General features: G+C 44.5%; 1 long non-coding RNA gene and 1 pseudogene across 1 annotated transcript; both read right to left on the bottom strand.

The window, feature by feature from the left end:
- LOC121005741 overlaps positions 1–26,563 on the bottom strand; it is a 414,302-nt pseudogene that overhangs the window by 198,109 nt on the left and 189,630 nt on the right.
- On the bottom strand, positions 13,640–14,063 carry LOC121003598. Its single transcript, XR_005779540.1, has 3 exons — positions 14,035–14,063; positions 13,802–13,951; positions 13,640–13,719 (listed from the first exon to the last, which is right to left on the bottom strand). It is a non-coding gene; the product is annotated as an uncharacterized LOC121003598 (long non-coding RNA).

The following is a 26,563-nucleotide window of genomic DNA, read 5'->3' as shown; positions in this document are numbered from 1 at the left end:
CCTGGGCCAAAAGGGGGCTATAGTAATTACTAGGGCCTTCTCCTCCCGAATTTTATTCAGGACTCTCGGGAGTAGCTTTATAGGAGGGAAGGCGTACAGGAGGCCTACTCTCCATGATTGGGCCAATGCGTCCACCGCCGTGGGCTGCTCTAATGGGGATAGGGAGAAGAATTTTTTCACTTTTCTGTTTTCCCTTGTGGCAAAGAGATCTACCACCGGGAGACCCCAAAGAGCCACAATGTCGTTGAAGATCTGTTGATCCAGGGACCATTCCCCCTGCTGCACACAATGTCTGCTCAGAAAATCTGCCGTTACATTCTCCTTTCCCTTTAAGTGTACTGCTCTGATCGATGGGAGGAAACCTTCTGCTAGCTCGAAAATTTCTTTGGTGAGAGACATTAGGTCTGGAGATCTGGTCCCCCCCTGACGATTGATGTGAGCTACTGCCGTCATGTTGTCTGAGTATATCAAAATATTTCTGCCTTTTAAGAGGTGGAGGCTCCTCTTCAAGGCCATGAGGATCGCTAGAAGTTCCTTGAAGTTGTGAGACCTGGGAACTACACTGCGTGCAGAATTATTAGGCAAATGAGTATTTTGACCACATCATCCTCTTTATGCATGTTGTCTTACTCCAAGCTGTATAGGCTCGAAAGCCTACTACCAATTAAGCATATTAGGTGATGTGCATCTCTGTAATGAGAAGGGGTGTGGTCTAATGACATCAACACCCTATAATAGGTGTGCATAATTATTAGGCAACTTCCTTTCCTTTGGCAAAATGGGTCAAAATAAGGACTTGACAGGCTCAGAAAAGTCAAAAATAGTGAGATATCTTGCAGAGGGATGCAGCACTCTTAAAATTGCAAAGCTTCTGAAGCGTTATCATCGAACAATCAAGCGTTTCATTCAAAATAGTCAACAGGGTCGCAAGAAGCGTGTGGAAAAACCAAGGTGCAAAATAACTGCCCATGAACTGAGAAAAGTCAAGCGTGCAGCTGCCAAGATGCCACTTGCCACCAGTTTGGCCATATTTCAGAGCTGCAACATCACTGGAGTGCCCAAAAGCACAAGGTGTGCAATACTCAGAGACATGGCCAAGGTAAGAAAGGCTGAAAGACGACCAGCACTGAACAAGACACACAAGCTGAAACGTCAAGACTGGGCCAAGAAATATCTCAAGACTGATTTTTCTAAGGTTTTATGGACTGATGAAATGAGAGTGAGTCTTGATGGGCCAGATGGATGGGCCCGTGGCTGGATTGGTAAAGGGCAGAGAGCTCCAGTCCGACTCAGACGCCAGCAAGGTGGAGGTGGAGTACTGGTTTGGGCTGGTATCATCAAAGATGAGCTTGTGGGGCCTTTTCGGGTTGAGAATGGAGTCAAGCTCAACTCCCAGTCCTACTGCCAGTTTCTGGAAGACACCTTCTTCAAGCAGTGGTACAGGAAGAAGTCTGCATCCTTCAAGAAAAACATGATTTTCATGCAGGACAATGCTCCATCACACGCGTCCAAGTACTCCACAGCGTGGCTGGCAAGAAAGGGTATAAAAGAAGAAAATCTAATGACATGGCCTCCTTGTTCACCTGATCTGAACCCCATTGAGAACCTGTGGTCCATCATCAAATGTGAGATTTACAAGGAGGGAAAACAGTACACCTCTCTGAACAGTGTCTGGGAGGCTGTGGTTGCTGCTGCACGCAATGTTGATGGTGAACAGATCAAAACACTGACAGAATCCATGGATGGCAGGCTTTTGAGTGTCCTTGCAAAGAAAGGTAGCTATATTGGTCACTGATTTGTTTTTGTTTTGTTTTTGAATGTCAGAAATGTATATTTGTGAATGTTGAGATGTTATATTGGTTTCATTGGTAAAAATAAATAATTGAAATGGGTATATATTTGTTTTTTGTTAAGTTGCCTAATAATTATGCACAGTAATAGTCACCTGCACACACAGATATCCCCCTAAAATAGCTAAAACTAAAAACAAACTAAAAACTACTTCCAAAAATATTCAGCTTTGATATTAATGAGTTTTTTGGGTTCATTGAGAACATGGTTGTTGTTCAATAATAAAATTAATCCTCAAAAATACAACTTGCCTAATAATTCTGCACTCCCTGTATCTCCTGATTCCACTGTCCCTGCAGAAGTAGAGAATCTGTGTGAGCTCCCCAACCCCAAGGACTTGCATCTGTAGTCAGAGTAAGGGGATCCTTCCTTGACCAAGGGACTCCTTTTTGAAGGTTGGAAGGCACCGTCCACCATTCTAGATCTTTCAACGTTTGAGTTGAAAGAGAAAAGAGAGAATCCAAGGATTGGGGATCTTTGTCCCAAACCCCCAGGATCTGCAACTGAAGTGACCTTGAGTGGAAGTGGGCCCATTCTACCCCCGGGATTGCGGCCGTCATTAGGCCTAGAACTGACATAGCTTCTCTTAGAGATATGGAGTGGCGAGCTACAATGTCTTGAACCCTGGAGACTAGCAGAGATATTTTTTGTGTTGGAAGAAAACACATTTGTTTTTGGGAGTCCAGGAGTAGCCCCAGAAAGGTGCATATCTTGCTTGGCACAAGATTGGATTTTTGGAGATTTAATTCCCAACCCAACTTCACCAGCACCTCCCTGAACCAGGAAATCCGATCGATTAACTGGTCTGGTTCCCGAGAGAGAAGGAGGAAATCGTCTAGATAGGGAATGGCAATCAGATTCCTCTCCCTCAGATGAGCCATCATCTCTGCTACAATCTTTGTGAAAAGCCTGGGTGCCTGAGACAACCCAAACGGCAGGGCCCGAAATTGTACATGTAGGAGTCTGTCCGGTAACTGAACTGCTACTCTTAGGTATCTCTGGTGACTGGGATGGATTGGTACATGGTAATAAGCGTCCCTGAGATCCAGGGTCGCCATGTAGCAGCCTGGGAATAGATTTGGAATTATAGAACTGATAGTCTCCATACGAAATCTCTCGTACACCAGGTATTTGTTGAGCAGTTTCAGATTTATTATAGTGCGGAAGGTGCCATGAATAATAGCCCATCTCCCTCTCTTGAGCTGGAACCTCCTGCAGGACCTTTTTCTTCAGCAAATCCGAAATCTCCAGACGTAATGCCTCAAGCTTCTCTGGGCTGGAGCGATAGTCTGTCAAAACGAACCTTTCTGGAGGAGTTCTTAGGAAGTTCAGGCAATAGCCCTCTGAAATGATTGAAAGAATCCAGACGACCTCCAACCGGGGATCTGGCGTCATTGCTGAGGCTTTTTAGAGGCCTCTCCACCTGAAAAAAGAAATCCCTTGTTTCTTCTGGCCGCATTACCGGACTGTCTGGGAGTTTCTCTTCTCTTGAAGTTGAATCTGGATGTCTGAGAGCGAAAAGGTTTCTTAGGAGGTTGCTGATAGAAAAAAGGGGTTCCTCTATACGTCAGAAGCTTTTTCCAGCAAATCGTCTAACATAGGCCCAAAGAGGAATTCTCCCTGACAGGGAATAGCACACAATTTCGCCTTTGAACCCGCATCTCCTTTCCAATCCTTAAGCCAAATGGCCCTCCGGGCGGAATTTGAAAGAGCGGCGGCTCTTGCTGACAGCTTCAGGGAATCTACTGAGGCATCTGCTAGAAAATCAATGGCACTATAAAGAGTTGGAAATGAGGCAAGCAACTCTTCTACAGGTGCTCCCTTCTTTATTTGCTCTTCCATTTCTTTCAACCAGACTTTTAAAGATCTGGCCACAGAAGTAGCGGCTATAGCGGGCCTGAACGAGCCAGCCGTCGCTTCCCAGTTCTTGTTCAAATAGACCTCGGCTCTCCTGTCCATTGGATCTTTAAGAGTTCCTGAGTCCTCAAACGGGAGGGCTGCCTTTTTAGAGATCTTCGCTACTGGAGCATCTAGTTTCGGAGCTCTATCCCAATCAGCTGAAGCCTTATCTTCGAAGGGATACTTCCGCTTTAGGGCAGAAGGCACAAAAAACTTTCTATTCGGCCTACTCCATTCATTTTTAATCACAGAAGTTATGTTCTTATGCACGTCAAAACACTTCAACCTCCTAGGACCTAGGCCCTCAAACATAGAATCCCTCATAGACTGGGGTTCTGACTGATCATAGAGTCCCATAGTTGCCCTGACGATCCCGACTAGGGAATTAATGTTCTCTGGAAGGAACAAAGGTCTCCCTGCCAATTGCTCATCCTGGGAGTGATCTGAGGACGGTAGATCTCCCTCCTCCTCTAACCCCGATAACAACTCCTGATCACTTGAAGCGGGAATAGAGACAGCAGCAGAAGTGCTAGGGCGATCTTCAAGCAGATTACTCAAGGACTCCTTCACAGATTCTTTAACCTCATCCTTGATAATCTGTTTTAGGCTTAATAAGAGAGAAGGGGCCTCATCCTCCAATAATTTGCCCACGCAGGTCTGGCAGGCAGGTTTACCCCAACCGGACGGTAGCTTTCTTTTACAAATAGCGCAACCCCGCTCCTTGGACCTTGACCCTCTTCTCTCTTTGGAAGTCTAGAAACACAGAATGAAAAAGACTCCCATCAGGATAATGTAATAAATGAAAAAAGGCAGGGCATTCACCCCTCTTACCCCCACCGGTACCAAGGATTCGTTGGTGGTTTCAGTGGGTTCTGCGCGCTGTGTGGGCTCCATTTTCTGCCACAGGCTTTCCTCTATGGAGATTACTGCAGGCCAAAACACCAGCCTGCAGTGAAAGCTGGCTGGATTTGAACTTGCCGTGCTTCATGTTTCCTGTCCTGAGGAAAGGGGCGGATGCTATCCATGGGTGCGGTCATAGGCAAGGGGGGAAAATAGAGATACAATTTCAAAATTTCACTTTTTTGGCAGATTTTCCATTTTAATATTTTTTTTACTTTTACAAAGCAAGGGTTAACAGCCAAACAAAACTTAATATTTATGAAACACCCCATATGTGGTCGTAAACTACTGTACCGGCACACGGCAGGGCGCAGAAGGAAAGGAATGCCATATGGTTTTTGGAAGGCAGATTTTGCTGGACAGTTTTTTTTGACACCATGTCCCATTTGAAGCCCCCCTGATGCACCCCTAGAGTAGAAACTTCAAAAAGTGACCCCATTTTAGAAAAATTCGGGATAGGGTGGAAGTTTTGTTGGTACTAGTTTAGGGTACATATGATTTTTGGTTGCTCTATATTACACTTTTTGTGAGGCAAGATAACAAGAAATAGCTGTTTTGGCACCGTTTTTATTTTTTGTTATTTACAACATTCATCTGACAGGTTAGGTCATGTGGTATTTTTATAGACCAATTTGTCACGGACGCGGCGATACCTAATATGTATACTTTTTATTTATGTAAGTTTTACACAATGATTTCATTTTTGAAGCAAAAAAAATCATGTTTTAGTGTTTCCATAGTCTGAGAGCCATAATTTTTTCAGTTTTCGAGGCGATTACCTTTGGTAGGGTATGATTTTTGCGGGATGAGATGACTGTTTTATTGGCACTATTTTGGGGTGCGTGTGACTTTTTGATCGCTTGCTATTACACATTTTGTGATGTAAGGTGACAAAAAATAGTTTATTTAGCACAGTTTTTATTTTTTATTTTTTACGGTGTCCATCTGAGGGGTTAGGTCATGTGATATTTTTAACGAGGCGGTCGATACGGACGCGGCGATACCGAATATGTATACTTTTTTTAATGTAAGTTTAACACAATAATATCATTTTTTAAACCAAAAAATGATGTTTTAGTGTCTCCATATTCTGAGCCATAGTTTTTTATATTTTTTGGGAGACTGTCTCAGGTAGGGGCTCATTTTTTGCGGGATGAGGTGACGGTTAGATTGGTACTATTTTGGTGGGCAAACGCCTTTTTGATCGCTTGCTGTTGTACTTTTTGTGATGTAAGGTGACAAAAAAATGGTTTATTTAGCACAGTTTTTATTTTAAATTTTTTACGGTGTTCATCTGAGGGGTTAGGTCATGTGTTTATAGAGCCGGTCGATTCGGACGCGGCGATACCTAATATGTATACTTTTTTCCCCCCCTATTTTTTACCAATTTTTTTTTACTTTATTTGGGGAAAATGACGTTTTTGTTTATTTTTACTTGAAACTTTTAATTTTTTGGGGGGAAAACTTTATTTTTTAAACTTTTTTTTTCACTTAATTTTTTGTCCCACTTCGGGACTTCAACTTTTGGGGGTCTAATCCCTTTACAATGCATTCCAATACTTCTGTATTGGAATACATTGGCTGTATGAGTAATACTGTGTGTATTACTCATACAGCTTCCCGGGCCTGTGAGATCCAGGGGGCTGGATCTCACAGGCTCGTCGCCGGAAGGCAGCGCGATGCCTTCCTTAGACACCGCGCTGCCTTCCATGCCATCGGGTCCCCCCTACAGCCGCATGGGGACCCGATGGCACCGCCACACGCCACCAACGCAATAGGTAAAAGCCGCAAACCGCAGGTCTGAAATGACCTGCGGTTTGCGGCGATCGCCGACATGGGGGGGGTCACGGGCATTTAGCCGAAGTGCCTGCTCAATGATTTGAGGGGGCACCGGCTTCCAATCACTGCCCGCTGCGCGGCGGTGATCAGAAATACACAGGGCGTACATGTACGCCCTGTGTCCTGAAGAGGTTAAAGCAAACTCAGCAAGGAACAAAAAAGAACACCAATCTTCCTGATTCTCTGCCACAAAACAGCGCAGATATGTCTCCAGATTCTGATTGACACGTTCGGACTGACCATTCGACTGCGGGTGAAAAGCAGAAGAGAACAACAACCGAACCCCCAAGCGAGAAGAGAAGGCCTTCCAGAATCTGGAAACAAATTGCGTGCCCCTATCAGAAATGATGTCTGAAAGAATGCCATGCAATTTGACAATGTGATCAATAAAGGCTTGCGCCAGTATCTTAGCCTTGGGTAACCCAGGAAAGGGAATAAAATGCGCCATTTTACTAAAACAGTCCACTACTACCAGAATCACAGTCTTCCCCGAGGAACGAGGCAGGTCTGTAATGAAGTCCATGGACAGATGCGTCCAAGGACGGGAAGGAATGGGTAACGGGAGGAGAGAACCCGATGGCCGTGAATGAGGGACCTTGGCGCGAGCGCAGGTCTCGCAGGCTGCCACAAAACCCTCAACCGTCTTACGAAGAGCCGGCCACCAGAATCTCCGAGCAATGAGATCTACTGTGGCTTTACTCCCCGGGTGCCCAGCAAGGACAGTATCGTGATGATCCTTAAAAACCTTGTGTCATAAAGCGAGAGGCACAAACAACCTCCCAAGAGAACAAAGATCAGGAGCCTCTGCCTGGGCTGCCTGAACCTCTGCCTCCAAATCCGGATAAAGAGCAGAGACGACTACCCCTTCAGCCAAAATGGGACCCGGGTCTTCAAAGTTCCCCCCTCCCGGAAAACAACGTGACAGGGCATCAGCCTTCACATTTTTAAGCACGGGGCGGAACGTGACAACAAAATTGAACCTAGAAAAGAATAAAGACCATCTGGCCTGTCTCGGGTTCAGACGCTTGGCTGATTCCAAGTAGGCCAGATTCTTATGGTCGGTAAACACGGTAATAGGGTGTCTGGCTCCCTCTAGCCAATGGCGCCATTCCTCAAAAGCTAAGAGGAATAATTAAAAATGAACTTTCTGTAATAATTGGCAAAACCCAAAAACCGCATCAGCGCCTTCTGATTATCAGGAAGGTCCCAATCAAGCACAGCACGGACCTTCTCAGGGTCCATGCGAAAACCAGAAGCGGAGAGAAGAAAACCCAGAAATTGAATCTCCGGAACCGCAAACACTCATTTTTCCAGTTTAGTGTACAATTTATTCTCCCGCAGAATGAGCAAGACCTGACGTAGGTGGTCCCTATGAGTTTTGAAATCAGGAGAAAAAATCAAAATGTCATCTAGATACACCAGTACAAATTTCCCCATTAAATGAAAAAAAAATGCTGTTCACAAAATGTTGGAAGACAGCCGGAGCATTCATCAAACCAAAGGGCATAACCAAATTCTCGAAATGGCCCTCAGGGGTATTGAAGGCCGTCTTCCATTCGTCCCCTTCCCTGACCCTGACTAGATTGTATGCCCCTCTTAAATCCAACTTAGAAAAAAACCTTAGCCCCAACAATCTGGTTATCAGAGGAAGCGGATATGGGTCACGAATTGTGATACAGTTCAGCTCCCTGAAATCCAGACAAGGTCTTAAAGAACCATCTTTTTTCTTAACAAAAAAGAAACCAGCGGCAACAGGTGACTTCGAGGTTCGAATGTGTCCCTTTCTCAGGCTCTCAGAGATATAAGAACGCATAGCGACTCTTTCAGGTTGGGAGAGATTGTATAAATGTGATTTTGGCAGCTTGGCACCTGGGATGAGATTAATAGGGCAATCGTACTCCCGGTGAGGGGGCAGCTCAGAAAACTCTCTGAATCTCCTAGAGGGGCAAACCTTTGCCAAATGATTTATACCCCCACAACAGAAACAAACCCTCCTCTGAGAGCTGAATCTTCTACTATCAGAGGCAAGCAAACCCAGCTGCATGGCCTCCTGCTCAGAGGGAATTGAGAGAGACTGAGGCCCCTGCGCACTGAATGAGAGCGCCCCACTGTCCTTGGACTGAATATGACAGGAAGGAGTGATCTCTCCTCTCTCTCTAAGACGCCTGTCAATACGAACAGCTAGAGACACGGCAGACTCCAAGGAGGCAAGCCTCTCATGAAAGGCAAATGCATCTTTCAATCCCTCCGAAAGACTATGGCAAAATTGACTTCGGAGTGCAGCATCATTACAACCAGTATCAGCTGCCCATCTCCGAAATTCTGAACAATATATCTCTGCGGAGTGTTTACCCTGGCATAAAAGACGCAGTTTAGAATTAGCCAGAGCAATACGATCCGGATCATCATATATCTGCCCCAGGGCTACAAAAAATTCATCCACCGATCGAAGGGGCCGTGCCCCCACCGGCAGAGAAAAGGCCCAAGACTGAGCGTTATCCCTGAGCAGCGAGATGATGATCCCCACCCTCTGCTCCTCAACACCAGAGGAATGGGGAAGTAGGCGAAAATGGAGTTTGCAAGCCTCTCTAAAACAAACAAAATTCTCACTACCCCCGGAGAACGTAACCGGAAGCGAGATCTTAGGCTCATAACAAACTCCATGAACGCAAGCAGAACCGGTCACCTGAAACTGAGACACAGTTTTACGGAGATCCGCTACCTCCAGTGAAAGACCCTGCATGCGGTCAATCAAGGCTGAAACCGGATCCATGCTTAAAACGGTATTGGTGGTTTATAATGTCACGGATGATTATGCAGATAGCTGGAAGTTATGGATAAACATCCGACTGGCTTGAACCCAAACTAAGGAGCATAAAAGGTGACCCCTATATAACCCTAAGAGCTCACCCTGACTGCTAAGCACATACAAGGGTCTCAGAGGTAGACAATTGCATGCCCTCATACCTAGACTGTATGACACCTGAAAACCCTATAATAGTGAGGGGACACGACCACCGGCTCCCTGCACTTAATACGGACGGAGTCAGGGTCACCTAGAATCAAGCCAGCAAGGAAACATAATACAAGAAAGGACTTATCTGAACAAACAGAAACAGGAGTCTTCCAGCAGTGAACACTTCAATCCAGGAAGTAGTATAAACCGCAAAGTGAGGCAGTATGGGAGGGAATATAAAGGGAGGCAATTAGTGTGAATAGGTGACAGCTGGGAGAAGGAAAGGAGATGACAAAGTGAAACCAAAACAAAGATCATCAAAGAGGTACAGAAGAATGTCTGCCAGAGCTTCTCAGAGAGCTGGCGGTGACAGTTGCGCTTTCCAATACCACCATTTAAAATTGCACACAATGTAGTGGGGAGCTGGAAAAATAATCCAAATGGGCAGAAACTTGAAAAAAGCCTGGCTGCAGTGTAGAATCCAATAGATAAACCCATGCACTCTACCAACTGAGCCACCACACTTTCTTATCAAGGAGACCAAATAAACCTGGTTTACTGACTCTAAGGCTGGGTGGGCTCAGGCTGTCTGAATGATAGCCAGCCCCCCCCCCCCCCCCCCCACCCTCCTAATCAGACAAGCATAGGAAGTGAGCATACATGGCTGAGGAGCAGATGTGATGTCACGAAAAGCCAGGGTGGGGGCCCAGCCTTGGAGGCAGGAAATCAGAAAATAAAGCGCAGAGCAGGCTGCCAGACAAGCTGAACAAGTGAGGTGGGACAGCCACTTTACGCACAGTTTGAGCATCCCCTCACTCCCTTAATACTTTCCCTAGAGGAATTCCCTCTCTTTAGTGTTCCTATCACACTACGTTAGTGACTTGTGTCTATAATCGTTCTTTGTCAGACTCTGCCCCCTCACCACGTCCTCCCAGTGTCATGTTATCCACAGTCCTCTACCTTCTTCATGGTTTTCCCTGCTAATACTGACATTAAACGCACTGGGCACGGTTTTCAAGTGATTCATCTGAAACTAATCGCATAAAGCTTTGTTTTTGTATGGCAGACCAATTACATATTAATTTCAGGGACTTGTTGTCTAAAGTTTATACAATGAGTCCCTGAAATTAATACCTTCAGAGTAAAGATGAGCAAATTGATTCTAAACTAATTGGATTTAATAAGAATTTTGCAATATTGGTCTGCCATACAAAAACAAAGATCCCTCCCCATAGAAACATAGAATGTGTCGGCAGATAAGAACCATTCGGCCCATCGAGTCTGCCCAATATACTGAATACTATGAATAGCCCCTGGCCCTATCTTATATGAAGGATGGCCGTATGCCTATCCCATGCACGCTTAAACTCCTCCACTATATTTGCAGCTGCCACTTCTGCAGGAAGGCTATTCCATGCATCCACTACTCTCTCAGTAAAGTAATACTTCCTGATATTACGATATTACTTTTAAACCTTTGCCCCTCTAATTTAAAACTATGTCCTCTTGTAGCAGTTTTTCTTCCTTTAAATATTCTCTCCTCTTTTACCTTGTTGATTCCCTTTATGTATTTAAAAGTTTCTATCATATCCCCTGTGTCTCGTCTTTCACAGTTACTCTTCTTGCTTTCTGTATGTCCCTAAACATATCATGCTGCTGAAGATCTCATCTCTACATTATCCATTACACTAGAAGAGCAAAGGTTTAGACTCTAGTGTAATGGATAATGTAGAGATGATATCTTCAGCACCATGATATGTGTAGGGACATACAGAATACAAGGAGGAGTATCTGGTGGGGAGGGAGCTCTCCAGAGGGATCTGATAAATGATGCTGTAATCTTGTAGTTCACAGGATGTCAGCCACACAGGAGAGAGACAGCAAGCCTCAGACTGGAGGTCAGACTAGAGATCACATGACCAGGTATCCATAATCAAAGGTTCAGAATGTATAAATGCATCTGAGCAGCTACAAAATTGTTGGCGAGTTAGAATTATATGTGCTGATGAAAATAATCCTATATAGCTTTTCTAGTAATCAACTTTCAATATTATCAGGGGCGTAGCTGTAAGGCAGGGGTGGGGAACCTCTGGCCCACGGGACGTATGCAGCCCGCGGGACCATTTAATGTGGTCCATGGCCCCCTGCCAGAACATATTGTGAAGGTGAGGCACAGGAAGGTGAGAACAGCGCATTGCTAGCTGTACTCACCTTCCCTCATCTTCTTCCGGCCCCACGCTGTGTCCTGACACGTACAGTGTCAGAACGTACTGCATGTAGATGCGCATTATGAACTGACGTTGTGTGCTGTCAGGTCACAGTACATCGTGGTGGGAAGTAGACCAGGGAGGGCAAGAGAATCTGCCAAGTGGCTGCGCCGTCCAGAGCTGGAGAGGCAAATTTATTTATTTATTTAAAATGTCTCATCTGAGGTCTGATCTGAGGCTGGGGGGCCTATTGGGGGTCTGATCTGAGGCTAGGGACGGTCTGATGGGGGGTCTGATCTAAGGCTGGGGAGGGTCTGATCTGAGGCTGATGTAGGCTGGGGGGTCTAATAGGACGGTGATTTGAGGCTGATGGAGGTGGGGGCAGATCTGAGGCTGAAAAAGGGACAAAGGCAGGGACATTTGCGAAGAAAGAGGAGGGGACAGTGGCAGGGAGAGGGAAAGCTGGGTGAACCCCTCTCTGGACCCCTCTGGGTTTAGCTTGGCGGCCATTAATGCCAAATAAAGAACTAAATATATAAACATTCTCAACTTAAAAATTAGACTGCTATATGTGGTCAAAATGGCGCCTGTACTATTTGTAATATATATCGCAGGCGCCATTTTGTGCTGCAAAAATACAGCACTCTTTTATTAAGCTCAATTTCTTTAACCTACGCCGTTAAAGTTTTCTGGTATTGAGTTCCGTCCTTGGGGCTCAATACCAAAAAAAACGCTTCAGTTTTATTCTAATGCATTCTGAATGGAGAGAAATCCGTTCAATATGAATCAGGATGTCTTCAGTTCAGTCACTGTATGGTTTTTAGACGGAGAAAATACCGCAGCATGCTGCAGTATTTTCTCTGGCCAAAATTCCAGAACACTTACCGGCATTATTTTCCATTGAAATGCATTAATGCTGGATCCGTCATCAAGTGTTCCGGAAAAAACGGATCCGGTTTTGTGGTCTGCGCAGACCTTTAAAAATGTGAAAAAAATATATATACTGGATCCGTTTTTCCGGATGACAACCGGAGAGATGGATCCAGTATTGCAATGCATTTGTGAGACGGATTTCCGGATTCGGCGCGCAGTTCCGGCGGCGGAACTGCCATGTCGGATCCTCACAACGCAAGTGTGAAAGTACCCCAAGTCACTTATATGTTTGACCAAATACTACTGGGCCTAGGAGCCTGAGGGGGCCCAAATACCCTTGTGCCACATAAGAAGACACCGGTACTATACAAAGTTCATGCAGGTCAAGTTACATCTCTGGCTGGAGGGAAGGAGTAAGGTCAAGAATTTGGCTTGGGGCAGGGGATGCAGTTTCAATTTTTGTCTCCGGCAGCACGAAGGCTATGTGCTTCCCTGTCCCTGGCTACAAAGCACTGAGGGAAGGGGGCCCAAGCTGAACTCTTGCACCAGGGCACATAAACCTTTAGCTACACCCCTGAATATTATATTATACTATATGCAAGTAAGAAGGAGGACTTGCATCTACTTGTGCTAGAGTAGAATCCGTGGTATGATCTTGGTACTGCCATTCTGACATTAAGGAGACACCAGGAGACTGCACCCTAGAATACAAAGCCTTTAAAGATAATGATGCATTTATCTCCTGATGTTCATGTTGAAGCTGACAATCCAAGCACAACTTTAGTTGACCATTTGTAGTATTGCATGGTCACGGCCTAAGACCTCTCAGAAAACTGTTGTTCCACTCTTGTGCAACCACAAAAGATCTGCAGCAGTTGACAGAGGAGGCCATCATAAAAGTCTATACAGGCAGAAAATAGTGAGAAGATCCAGACAACATGTAATGTCTATGGTCAGCTGTAATCCTGCCATCTCCATCTTACTCAATATACAAGGATAAATTATATAATACTGATGGATAAAACAAGACTGAAGACAAGATCTTCACAGCCTTCTACAGATCATAGTGGACATTTCATGGGACCTTATCTCCATCTACCTGATCATCCTGTGTGACATTGTAATGTTCTTCTGACCCATCCTGTAGAAGTAGAGCACTGGGACATCTCTCTGGTGTTGTTGTCTCTTCCTTATCTGTAGGAAACACATCCAGTGACTGAATTCATTCCTTACATACAGATAATGAGAAGACATGTGTATTAGTCATGTCTATTACCTGGTGATGTGAGGGGCCGGTGATCTTCCATCATGATGCCCTTATATCCATCTACCTGATCATCCTGTGGGACATAGTGATGTTCTTCTGAATTATCCTGTGGAAGAAGAGCACTGGGACATCTCTCCGGTGTTGTTCTCTCTTCCTTAACTGTAGGAAACACATCCAGTGACTGAATCCATTCCTTACATACATATAATGAGAGGACGTGTGTATTTAGTCATGTCTATTACCTGGTGATGTGAGAGGCCGGTGATCCTCCATCATGACGTCCTTGTACAGATCTTTGTGCCCTTCTAAATACTCCCACTCCTCCATGGAGAAATAGATGGTGACATCCTGACACCTTATAGGAACCTGACAACACAATGATACAGTCATCACCCAGATCCCTTCACAGCGTTCCTGTATAATGTCCCAGCATTCCCAGCAGTGTCACCTCTCCAGTCAGCAGCTCAATCATCTTGTTGGTGAGTTCTAGGATCTTCTCTTCATGTATCAGGGGGTGAGGTGGAGGCCACATGATTGGGCTCAGGGTTCTTCCCCATCCTTCAGACACAGGGGTCTGACAGCGCTCACTAGAGGTCTTCTTCACTACTGTGTAGTCCTGGTTACGGAGAGACACAGTAATAAATATTACGCCATACATCTCCAGAGTCCCTAACCTCTCCAGTCATGTCCATCTGTTTGTAACATAGAGAAGATGATGTAATGTGACATCATCAGAATCTCTCACCTCTCCAGTAAGCCGGAAGAGGATCTCCAGGGTGAGATTTATTATACTCTCCGCCATCTTGTCCCTGTCCATCCTTGTCGGGTCAATCAGGAGAAGGATCTTATATAGAAGATATCCACTGAGCGGATCCTATATTTTAGGGACCTGAATGGAAAGAAGATGAGACGATGGAAAATCCTACAAAATCTCATGTAAAATATAATAACTGGAGACATCGTAGGAGATAATAAAGTGTAGATGTTGTGTTCTCTCTTTTTATATGGATCGATACATGTGTGAGGTCAAGGCAGTTTCATGATATGTCATAAAATCCAATATATATAAAATACAAAACATAAGTTGATCAACAAATCATAAAACTGGGAATAAAAAATATAGAATAAAATGAAGACAGACCTGCAGAGTGAACTAACACCCCGGAATGAAGATCACATTAACCCTTTTACACTACATTTGTCTATTTTATTCTAGATCTTTTTTTTATTCCCAGTTTTAGGACTTGTTGATCAACTTGGATGATTAGTATTTTCTATATATTGGATTTTATAATCTACATCAATTGAATGTTTCATTTGTTAGTATATAGAACAACTGAAAAAACCGCAGGGTGTGCATTGTGAATGACTAGAATACTACAAAAACAGTCTGACACGGTCCGGCCCAGGTTCTGATATCAGCACAGCTCCGGATAAGGAGCGATTGGTCCCTCATTTTTATACTATTGCAACCACCGAGGAACAAAACGTACAGTTTCGAAATGTGTCTGGTGTAACTGCGGTATTAATCCATCGAGTGTAATTGCGGCACCAACCTATTGAGAGGAATAAACTTATCCTTCATACCATTCCGGACATTGAAACAGCAGAAGTTGGCGTTCCCATATCCCTACTACACACGCGCAAGTAAGTGTGTCGGCACACGAGAGAACTATAGGATCCAGCAGTGCATTGAGATCATAGGTGAGCGGAGGTCATCAATATCAGATCAAGAGGGGGGGGGGTGAACGTCCGACAACTGGCTCCCCCACTCGATCAGCTGTATGAAGAGAAGGTACACGATGTGCGCGCCTGCCGTCTCCCGTCTCTCTTCCCGCTTGCCATAAACATGACAGCGGCGAGCAGGACAGGAGACGGCGCGCGCCTTCTCCTCATACAGCTGACCTGTGGGGGTGCTGGATGTCGAAACCCTGCCAATCCGATACTGATGACCTATCTTAAGGATAGGTCATCAATATTAAAAGCCCGGAGAACCCCTTTAAAAAGCAGTTTGGGAAATTTGCATAAAAATGTTAAGAATTGTTTCTAAACTTCTAAGCTTGTTCTAAAAAAAAAAAATAATGACATTTACAGAATGAGGAACATAAAGTAGACATATGGGGGATGTAAAGTAATAACTAGTTTACGAGGTATCACTATCTGCCGGAAAAGCAGAGAAATTAACATTTTGAAAACTGTGAATTTTTCAAATTTTTTCTGAATGGGTTAATGCAGGGAAATCTAACCGCGGTTTGTCCGTCATTTCACCATCACACATAATAAAGATGGCGGTTTGATACCAACATGGTTTAGAGATGGGTCTGCACGGCTGATCGGTGGAGAAGACTTCTGGAGGGTCAGGATGCGGACTCTGACATCGGAGGGATTGAATGAAGAAATCCAAGGAATTCCAGAATCTCTCCCTGTTTCCCCGGGTCATTCTGCCCTTCTCCAATATGGAGCATCAATACTCCTCCGCATGTGCGCATGCGCTGCACTCTGCTTGGCTCTTCCTCCCCTGTGCTGGCGTAGTGAGCACGAGACCACCACTTCCTGTCCCATTTGCCTCCTTGCTTTCTGCATGTCCTCTCGTCGCCAGGGACAGGGTTTCCTTCCTGAGTGTACGCGCATGATCCACATAAATAAGTAGTGAGTATTACAGTGCCTGGCAAAAGTATCCCTCCCCCCCTGACTTTTGTCGTATTTTGATGCCTCACAACCTGGAATTAACATAGATTGTTTGAGGATTTGCACAGTATATGTATATATATATAATTTATTAAAACATACACGTTTAAATGTCGATATTCCGATCTCCCCTCCCCACCAGACAGCTCCTTCATCGTATACATTCCTCGATTCATTCCTTCGATATAATTTCTCGATTTATTCCGTCGATTATCTTTCGAGATTTTCTCGATATTCTAGCTATCGAGAACAATCCATCTGTATGAGTCTCTGAGGAACGAGGGTGTATGATTGTTATAAATCGAGGGTATTTTATGAGATGACTATGCGATAAACCTCCCTTTATCCTATAAGATGTTTTGTGTTGGAATATATGAATGGTGGTATCGCATGTGTTTCCTACACGGTATGACCTGGAGTATAAGGTTGTTGCCTGATTGGCGCTGTCTTCACCGATTCCTAATATATATTTATAATTTTATTATGTAAAGATTTTATCCGGTATTATATGTGAAAGACATGGGTACCTACTTCGTCTTAAAAGGTAGAGAACATATACACCAATTTAGGCATTTTAACTCCATTTCGGAGTTTTAACATTGCTTAGTAAAGTGGAGCATTATGGGAACACCACCCCCTTTAAAAGAATGTAGAAGCGCTCACTCAGTTGGCCACTGAGGAGGAGGTATAGCACCTCGAAAAGCGTCTGGCGGAAAGAGTGAGCGTATGTCTCATCAACCAAGGAGAGACAATATCACCATCTAAAGAAAGAAAGAAAAAAAAAAAAACGAAAGAACTGGAGAAAAATCGAGAAAACCAAATAATCTGGAGACATTCGAACCCGGGAAAATCGTCGCTTATCAGTGACGTCACTTCAGGATTTACTCGATCTCCAGAGCAACCAGGTCACGTGGGACGCCGCTGGTGTGCGGCCGCCTGGAACCAGCGCTGTTACAATGCAGTGAAGAAGGGTAAGACCCAGCTCCTATTCAGGAGTATACCTGCTGTTTATATACCTGTAGGCACAGCTGCTGTGGTTGTCTTGAAGTTATCAGTGACTGCCTAATGTTTCTAACAGAGTACGTACTGGACTTTGCTTTGATTTGGAATACTATGAGGATATAGTCCTCTACACTGGTATAGTCACCTGCTTATACCACACTAGCAGGTTGAACGCATTAGTTAATTTACATTCGCCTAAGCTGGACGATCCTAGGAGCATGTGTATATTCGATTAAAGAGGGCTGACACAGCCAATATAGGATTGCTTCTATCCTTGTGGGTTATGGTGTATATTATGTTGCTATGCTTGACATTTTATATGTATTAGTATTTTAAACGTGTATGTTTTAATAAATTACATCCACTCTGTGGATTTAGTCTTCCCATTTGCAGTATGCCCCTATAATATATATATATATATACACACACACACACACACACACACACACATACTGTGCACTTTTTTGGGCCTAAGGGTGGGCCTGTGTAGGTGAGCACCTCATCCATTTAAGGTGAGAGGTTGAGCTGCTGGTGTCCTTTTTTTCCTTTCTGTTTGAGGATTTGCATCATGTAATTTACAGAACATGCCCACAGCTTTGAAGAGGTTATATTTTTTTTATTGTGAAGCAAACAACAAATAGGACAAAATAACAGAAAAGGTCAATGTGCAGAACTATTCACCCCCTAAAGTCAGTACTTTGTAGAGCCACCTTGTGCGTCAATCACAGCTCCAAGTCTCTTTGGATAAGTCTCTATGAGCAGTTGCCACATCTTACCACTGGGATTTTTGCCCATTCCTCCTTGCAAAACTGCTCCAGCTCCTTCACGTTGGATGTTTGCACTTGTGAACAGCAATCTTTAAAGGGGTTATCCAAGTTATATTTATTGATGACCTATCCTCAGGATAGGTTATCAATATCAGATCGGCGGGAGTCCGACACCCGGCACCCCCTCCGATCAGCTGTTTGAAGAGAAGGCATGTGCGGTGTCAGCGCTGCCTCCTCTTCACTGTTTAACTTCTAGCCGTTGCATCTGCAGTAGTGAGCAGGTGTAATTACACCCAAGCCTTCCTATTGAAATGAATGGGACGGCTTGGGTGTAATGTAATTACACCTGCTCACCACTGCAGATGCAACGGCTAGAAGGTAAACAGTGAAGAGGAGGCAGCGCTGACACCGCACATGCCTTCTCTTCAAACAGCTGATCGGAGGGGGTGCCGGGTGTCGGACCCCCGCCGATCTGATATTGATGACCTATCCTGAGGATAGGTCATCAATAAATATAACTTGGATAACCCCTTTAAGTCTGACCACAGATTTTCTGTTGGATTGAGATCTGGACTGTGACTAGGCCATTCCAATACATTTACATGTTTCCCCTTAAACCACTCAAGTGTTGCTTTAGCCGTGTGTTTGGGGTCCTTGTCCTGCTGGAAGGTGAACCTCCGTCCTAGCCTCCGACCACGCACAGAGTGGGACAGGTTCTGCTCAAGAATATCCCTGTATTTATCTTTCCCTCCACTCTGACCAGTTTCCCAGTCCCCCCAGCATGATGCTGCCACCACCAGGTCTCACTGTGGGGATGGTGTTCTTTGGGTGAAGTGATGTGTTGGGTTTGCTCCAGACATAGCGTTTTCTTTGGTCTCATCAGACCAGAGCACCTTCCTCCATACATTTTGGGAGTCTTTCACATGCCCTTTCACAAACTCACAACATGCCTTTTTGTTTTTAGCTGAAAGTAATGGCTTTCTTCTGGCCACTCTGCCATAAAACCCAACTCTATGGAGCGTACGGCTTATGTCGTCCTATGTACAGATACTCCAGTCTCTGCTGTGGAACTCTGCAGCTCCTCCAGGATTACCTTAGGTCTCTGTGCTGCCTCTCTGATTAATGCCCTCCTCGCCCGGTCCGTGAGTTTTGATGGGTGGCCGTCTCTTGGCAGGTTTGCTGTTGTGCCATGTTCTTTCCATTTGGTTATGATAGATTTGATGGTGCTCCTGGGGATCATCAAAGATTTGGATATTTTTTTTAAAACCTAACCCTGACTTGTACTTTTCAACAACATTGTCCCTTACTTGTTTGGAGAGTTCCTTGGTATTCATGACAGTGTTTGGTTAGTGATGCCTCTTGCTTAGGTGTTGCAGCCTCTGGTGTGTATATATAATGACAGATCATGTGACACTTAGATTGCACACAGGTGACATCATGTCACTAATTATGTGACTTCTGAAAGTAATTGGTTGCATCAGAGCTTTTTATGGGCTTCCTAACCAAGGGGGTGAATACATACGCACATGACAATTTTCTGTTTTCTATTTCTAAACAATAGTTTTATTTATATATTTTTCTCCTTTCACTTCACCAACTTAGACTATTGTGTTCTGATCCATCACATAAAATTCAGATTAACTAAACATTCAACTGTAATGTAACAAAATACGAAAAAAGTCAAGGGGATTTATACTTATACAAGGCACTGTATATTATACACGGATATAAAAGGCTTCTCACACACAGCAGCGCCAACCCCAAGATGAAGGCAGCAGCTGAAACGCGAGTCGAGGACACATCCCCTACAGATGTCTGTCATATCGGTGGTGATTTTACTATTATTTATTTCAGTCACTTTATTTGTATATTTCCTTTCGCCGTTCTATGATTTCTGCCTCGTCAGCGCCTCACACTGGAGACCTGCGCACTTCTTCTCCGTTATTATTATTCTCTATTTATTCATATCTTTTTGGAGCCCGTTATATCATATTTATCATCTACGAGCAGAATTACCAGCTTCACGGCGCCCCCCCATAACAGTGATATCCACGGCGCCCCCCCATAACAGTGACATCCACAGCGTCCCCCCATAACAGTGACATCCACAGCGTCCCCCCATAACAGTGACACCCACAGCGTCCCCCCATAACAGTGACATCCACAGCATCCCCCCATAACAGTGACATCCACAGCATCCCCCCATAACAGTGACATCCACAGTGCCCCCCCATAACAATGTCATCCACAGTGGTAAATGAATTCGGCCACTGATCTCACACTGACAACATACAGAGGGTGATGCCCCACATCATATACATTTCAGCTCAGCCCGGCCCATATTCATTTAACCCTTTAAAAACACCAGTTACTTACTGAAATCAGTGTCAGTGTCCGTCTGTCCACTTTGCTGCCAGTTCTTGTGCCCAGAACCTGTTTGGGCTGAACTCCCCTGTATATGGTGCGGGCACCACCCTCTGTATGTCACCAGTGTGAGATCAGTGCCCGAATCCATTTCAGTCTTTAAAATCACACTTTTCTGCCCATTTTGTGCCCGTCTTTTATATTTCAATACCGCTTTCATCTGATTTCCCCTCAGGACGCTCACTGCAACTTTTGAATAAGAAACCAACTTCAGCCTCGTGTCCTGTATTTATATATCCTTGGGGGTGTGATCCTCTTCTTGTAGTGCCACTCATTTTTAAACAGTCATGTTTTTTGTGATTTTTAGAAAAGTATGAATTTTTCTGTTTTGGTTGTTCCAATCCCCTGCTCCAGTCCACGTCTCTGAGATCTCCTGGATATGTCTTCTATATAATGCCCCCTGCTCCAGTCCACGTCTCTGAGATCTCCTGGATATGTCTTCTATATAACGCCCCCTGCTCCAGTCCATGTCTCTGAGATCTCCTGGATATATCTTCTATATAACGCCCCCTCCTCCAGTCCGCGTCTCTGAGATCTCCTGGATATGTCTTCTATATAACACCCCATGCTCCAGTCCACGTCTCTGAGATCTCCTGGATATGTCTTCTATATAACGCCCCCTGCTCCAGTCCACGTCTCTGAGATCTCCTGGATATGTCTTCTATATAACGCCCCCTGCTCCAGTCCCCGTCTCTGAGATCTCCTGGATATGTCTTCTATATAACGCCCCCTGCTCCAGTCCCCATCTCTGAGATCTCCTGGATATGTCTTCTATATAACGCCCCCTGCTCCAGTCCATGTCTCTAAGATCTCCTGGATATGTCTTCTATATAACGCCCCCTGTTCCAGTCCACGTCTCTGAGATCTCCTGGATATGTCTTCTACACCCTGTACAGAATTATTAGGCAAATGAGTATTTTGACCACATCATCCTCTTTATGCATGTTGTCTTACTCCAAGCTGTATAGGCTCGAAAGCCTACTACCAATTAAGCATATTAGGTGATGTGCATCTCTGTAATGAGAAGGGGTGTGGTCTAATGACATCAACACCCTATATCAGGTGTGCATAATTATTAGGCAACTTCCTTTCCTTTGCCAAAATGGGTCAAAAGAAGGACTTGACAGGCTCAGAAAAGTCAAAAATAGTGAGATATCTTGCAGAGGGATGCAGCACTCTTAAAATTGCAAAGCTTCTGAAGCGTGATCATCGAACAATCAAGCGTTTCATTCAAAATAGTCAACAGGGTTGCAAGAAGCGTGTGGAAAAACCAAGGCGCAAAATAACTGCCCATGAACTGAGAAAAGTCAAGCGTGCAGCTGCCAAGATGCCACTTGCCACCAGTTTGGCCATATTTCAGAGCTGCAACATCACTGGAGTGCCCAAAAGCACAAGGTGTGCAATACTCAGAGACATGGCCAAGGTAAGAAAGGCTGAAAGACGACCACCACTGAACAAGACACACAAGCTGAAACGTCAAGACTGGGCCAAGAAATATCTCAAGACTGATTTTTCTAAGGTTTTATGGACTGATGAAATGAGAGTGAGTCTTGATGGGCCAGATGGATGGGCCCGTGGCTGGATTGGTAAAGGGCAGAGAGCTCCAGTCCGACTCAGACGCCAGCAAGGTGGAGGTGGAGTACTGGTTTGGGCTGGTATCATCAAAGATGAGCTTGTGGGGCCTTTTCGGGTTGAGGATGGAGTCAAGCTCAACTCCCAGTCCTACTGCCAGTTTCTGGAAGACACCTTCTGCATCCTTCAAGAAAAACATGATTTTCATGCAGGACAATGCTCCATCACACGCGTCCAAGTACTCCACAGCGTGGCTGGCAAGAAAGGGTATAAAAGAAGAAAATCTAATGACATGGCCTCCTTGTTCACCTGATCTGAACCCCATTGAGAACCTGTGGTCCATCATCAAATGTGAGATTTACAAGGAGGGAAAACAGTACACCTCTCTGAACAGTGTCTGGGAGGCTGTGGTTGCTGCTGCACGCAATGTTGATGGTGAACAGATCAAAACACTGACAGAATCCATGGATGGCAGGCTTTTGAGTGTCCTTGCAAAGAAAGGTGGCTATATTGGTCACTGATTTGTTTTTGTTTTGTTTTTGAATGTCAGAAATGTATATTTGTGAATGTTGAGATGTTATATTGGTTTCACTGGTAAAAATAAATAATTGAAATGGGTATATATTTGTTTTTTGTTAAGTTGCCTTATAATTATGCACAGTAATAGTCACCTGCACACACAGATATCCCCCTAAAATAGCTAAAACTAAAAACAAACTAAAAACTACTTCCAAAAATATTCAGCTTTGATTTTAATTAGTTTTTTGGGTTCATTGAGAACATGGTTGTTGTTCAATAATAAAATTAATCCTCAAAAATACAACTTGCCTAATAATTCTGCACTCCCTGTATATAGCATCCCCTTTTTGAATGATTGGATAGGGAGGACACCTTTTAAAATGAAGATTTCAAAAGACACGAAGGGTACCTTTTATGTCCACATTTTCTGATCAGTGTGGCAATAGGGCGTATTTTGAGAGACAATTGGAGCATTCTAAGTAAATGCATTCAGGATGTACCCGAACTTAGACTTCCTCCACTTCTATCTTATCGCAAAAATAGAAACATTAAAGATCATTTAGTGAGGGCAGATGTCGGCCCTTAGAAGGTCCGTATACAGCGGACATTGGCGCCGTTGGGGCTTGGATGTTATCCGTGCCTCAGCTGCGTCAATTGCCGCTATATCTGTAAATCCAGATCTTTCATACATCCATCTACAAATAAAGAATATCCTATTAAATTCCATCTGACCTGCTCTTCATCACACGTAATTTATGTGCTGGCTTGCCCTTGCAATCTAATTTATGTTGGAGAAACATCAACAGAATTAAAGTTGAGGTTAAATAACCATAGAAATTCCATTAGGAAAAAACGTACCGATCTACCAGTTGCCAGGCACTTTGGATCCGTACAACACACTGAACGGGATCTAAGATGCTGGATTGTTGATCAGATTGCACTTCCTAGGAGAGGAGGTGATCGTTCAGCAATCCTTAAGAAAAGAGAACTGCGATGGATCTATGACCTGGATAGCTTGTACCCTAGGGGCCTTAACGTTGAGTTTAGGTGAGAGTCTTGAGATCTGTGGTTCGCTCCCCCTTTCCCCTTGTGCGGTATACATCTCTCTCAAAAGTATAATAGTGCAGGAGAATTGTGAAAGATTAATATGGAATTGTAATACAATATATATAAATACTGACATATACTTTCTCTTTGCCTTTTAGAACATTTTAATACACATAATATTGGATACGGATCCGTGAACTATATCCTTTTGGAAGCAACGGAGACCAGAGCGGATATCATCGTTCTCTCTTCTGTGCGCAAACCCAGATTTGTAATCCTCTTTATTTGCAGACTTAGATCTTTGATTATTCCTTTGGTGTGATGCTGCTCCATTTCATTCAGGGATGATCTCCCTGCGGCCGCATTATTGTTAGCGGACAGGCTATTGGTGTCGATATGGTCCATGGAAATGTTCCCCTCCGACACCTACGGCCCTTTGGTTCGGTGTCCCTCTCGGCAGGGTGGGATCCCGATCCATCTGCTGACACATGTAGGAGACCCCTACTACGGCTATTTACCTTATTCTGGTGATATTTGGTACAGCTCACATCGGTGTATTGTACAAACGTATAGGGCAATCTGCCCTTAAACAAGATGGCGATGTTTGTTTGATATTATAGAACGCATGCGCCACATTCTCTGCACCATGACTCATAGGATGACGCTTGTCTGGACATGCGCATTGAAGAGACAGAGACGCTCAACGAACGCGATGGTCTATGTGGGCGCTATAACTTCCTAAGGTTCTATTTCTACGATCCGTATTCATTATTATATCACTGTTTTTATTATGATCTTTATTGGCATTATTTTCACATAAAGGGATTTACTCCCGAGAATATAGATTACATGGCACATGTCACTTTATGCACATGCACTTTGTGTTTTTTGTAACAGATGTATGTAATTGGATCCTAATTGTAACTTCAATCTGATTGGTCCTACACTTATGAAATGTCTTTTATATCCTCTCACTTTCACTGTCTCTATGCTTGAGGAAGGCTCTTGTGAGCCGAAACGTCGCAAGTTTGCCATATTATGGGTGAATAAATTGTTTATTTCACTATCATTTTGGAGTGCAGTCCGACTTCTTCCGTCTTTATATATATATATATATATATATATATATACACTGCTCAAAAAAATAAAGGGAACACAAAAATAACACATCCTAGATCTGAATTAATTAAATATTCTTCTGAAATACTTTGTTCTTTACATAGTTGAATGTGCTGACAACAAAATCACACAAAAATAAAAAAATGGAAATCAAATTTTTAACCCATGGAGGTCTGGATTTGGAGTCACACTCAAAATTAAAGTGGAAAAACACACTACAGGCTGATCCAACTTTGATGTAATGTCCTTAAAACAAGTCAAAATGAGGCTCAGTAGTGTGTGTGGCCTCCACGTGCCTGTATGACCTCCCTACAACGCCTGTGCATGCTCCTGATGAGGTGGCGGACGGTCTCCTGAGGGATCTCCTCCCAGACCTGGACTAAAGCATCTGCCAACTCCTGGACAGTCTGTGGTGCAACGTGACGTTGGTGGATAGAGCGAGACATGATGTCCCAGATGTGCTCAATTGGATTCAGGTCTGGGGAACGGGCGGGCCAGTCCAAAGCATCAATGCCTTCGTCTTGCAGGAACTGCTGACACACTCCAGCCACATGAGGTCTAGCATTGTCTTGCATTAGGAGGAACCCAGGGCCAACCGCACCAGCATATGGTCTCACAAGGGGTCTGAGGATCTCATCTCGGTGCCTAATGGCAGTCAGGCTACCTCTGGCGAGCACATGGAGGGCTGTGCGGCCCTCCAAAGAAATGCCACCACACACTATTACTGACCCAATGCCAAACCGGTCATGCTGGAGGATGTTGAAGGCAGCAGAACGTTCTCCACGGCGTCTCAAGACTCTGTCACATGTGCTCAGTGTGAACCTGCTTTCATCTGTGAAGAGCACAGGGCGCCAGTGGCGAATTTGCCAATCTTGGTGTTCTCTGGCAAATGCCAAACGTCCTGCGCGGTGTAGGGCTGTAAGCACAACCCCCACCTGTGGACGTCGGGCCCTCATATCACCCTCATGGAGTCTGTTTCTGACCGTTTGAGCAGACACATGCACATTTGTGGCCTGCTGGAGGTAATTTTGCAGGGCTCTGGCAGTGCTCCTCCTGTTCCTCCTTGCACAAAGGCGGAGGTAGCGGTCCTGCTGCTGGGTAGTTCCCCCCCCTATGGCCTCCTCCATGTCTCCTGATGTACTGGCCTGTCTCCTGGTTGCGCCTCTATGCTCTGGACACTACGCTGACAGACACAGCAAACCTTCTTGCCACAGCTCGCATTGATGTGCCATCCTGGATAAGCTGCACTACCTGAGCCACTTGTGTGGGTTGTAGACTCCGTCTCATGCTACCACTAGAGTGAAAGCACCGCCAGCATTCAAAAGTGACCAAAACATCAGCCAGGAAGCATAGGAACTGAGAAGTGGTCTGTTGTCACCACCTGCAGAACCACTCCTTTATTGGGGGTGTCTTGCTAATTGCCTATAATTTCCACCTGTTGTCTATCCCATTTGCACAACAGCATGTGAAATTGATTGTCACTCAGTGTTGCTTCCTAAGTGGACAGTTTGATTTCACAGAAGTGTGATTGACTTGGAGTTACATTGTGTTGTTTAAGTGTTCCCTTTATTTTTTTGAGCAGTGTATATAAACTATTTCCTCATACACGGTTTTGTGACATACAGTCACCAGG

Source organism: Bufo bufo, chromosome 6 (assembly GCF_905171765.1).
Source record: "Bufo bufo chromosome 6, aBufBuf1.1, whole genome shotgun sequence".
Lineage (NCBI taxonomy): Eukaryota > Metazoa > Chordata > Amphibia > Anura > Bufonidae > Bufo > Bufo bufo.
This window is presented reverse-complemented; position numbering and strand designations above follow the sequence as displayed.